The 1,422-nt window shown below is 34.2% G+C and overlaps 1 long non-coding RNA gene across 1 annotated transcript in view; it reads left to right on the top strand.

Annotated features, from left to right (window-relative positions):
- The window catches only part of LOC119594168, a 4,055-nt gene that overhangs the window by 697 nt on the left and 1,936 nt on the right, over nt 1-1,422 (top strand). The window contains exon 2 of the long non-coding RNA XR_005230591.1: nt 1,305-1,352. This is a non-coding gene — a long non-coding RNA (uncharacterized LOC119594168). The remainder of the gene's footprint in view (nt 1-1,304; nt 1,353-1,422) is intronic.

Here is a 1,422-nt window from a genome sequence, read left to right as displayed (position 1 = left end):
TCTCTAGCATCCATAAACATACAAATTGACTGATTGTCCTGAGCAGAACTACAGATAACACCTGTGGTTCTGTGCTTTGCCTTCCCACAGCAAACCTCTGTTACATGTATGTTTGTTCGTTTTTTTCCTCCCCCCCCCTCTCTTTTTTTTCCCTGACAGAGAGTAAAGCACAGAGGTCACATTAGTAATTAACTTGGACTTAGCTACACAAACATGACTTCATAGATGATTATGATAATGGCTTACCTATCTTTTGCCAGTTTATTTTATATACCTAAGAGTCTTGTTTTATGTTTTATGATGTATGTGCAAGTTATTGCCATTGGTATTGTTTCTCTCATATTTTACACATTACTATACTGAACAATTCCTTTAAATCCTCTAAGGTATCTTCATGCACTAGAAGATTCTTAAACATATGTGTAATTAGATGTTATTGCAAATTGCCAGGAAATCTTGAACCTTGGACTGCCTTTCCCAAAGACTAAGTTATGTGGTTGTTGTGCCAGCCACACCTTTGGTGCTGAACTAGAGATCAACAAACCTAAAGTTTATCATGTAAATTTTTCCTTGGCTGCATGTACCATTTCTGTATCATCAGTAAATCACCTAGGGGTCTACAAGCTCTGTCCTGCCAGAATATATAGAGATTTGTTGGCCTTTGCTTGAGCAGTGAAGTCATGAAGGCCATGGTGATGACTTGAGTCACTATAGATTATATCACTGATGAACAATTGTAGGCAAACACTGAGTTTGTACAGATAATTGTTTGTACATGGTATTGTTGTTTTGTATGTTCTTTTAAGGGCTTGGTTCAAGGTTAACCAAGATGTTCATTATTTCTAAAGACATGGATAGTTCATTAAACTGTTGTTTTATAAGTAGTGTAGAACCTACTGTTTATTTAATGTACCATTTTTATTCATTTTCAAAATAAAAATGGAGAAACTTGAGCTAATGCAGGTCCACCATTAATTATCAAGCAAATGATAGCTCAGCAACCCTTTTACTCTGGACTGAGCTTCCTAATTTCTCACAAGAGGTATAACATAGCTACTTTTGGAACTGCCAGGTGGATTTGAGTACTATAGACATAATTATATGTATATTTAATTGATCATGATTGGTATTGTTGTAACTGTAATGATTTTTTTATTTACCAGTAATATAACAAATCTAGGTTTTAGGGAGAGACAAAATTTACAATTCATTTTTATGTGCTGTCAGTGTTATATCCATTTATTTATATGTTCTTTAACTAAATACTTTGATATCTTTTTATTTATAATATTGAATTTCCTCAGATTCCACCAACTGGAAGTGAGAAAAGATGGCTCCTCATGGTGGAAGACGTAAGTAATTTTAATAACCCCCAATTTTTTTTTTTTTGTTATTTTGGGGCTGCAGGGATATTCTCTGATG

The sequence above is a fragment of the Penaeus monodon genome, chromosome 33 (assembly GCF_015228065.2).
Source record: "Penaeus monodon isolate SGIC_2016 chromosome 33, NSTDA_Pmon_1, whole genome shotgun sequence".
Lineage (NCBI taxonomy): Eukaryota > Metazoa > Arthropoda > Malacostraca > Decapoda > Penaeidae > Penaeus > Penaeus monodon.
This window is presented reverse-complemented; position numbering and strand designations above follow the sequence as displayed.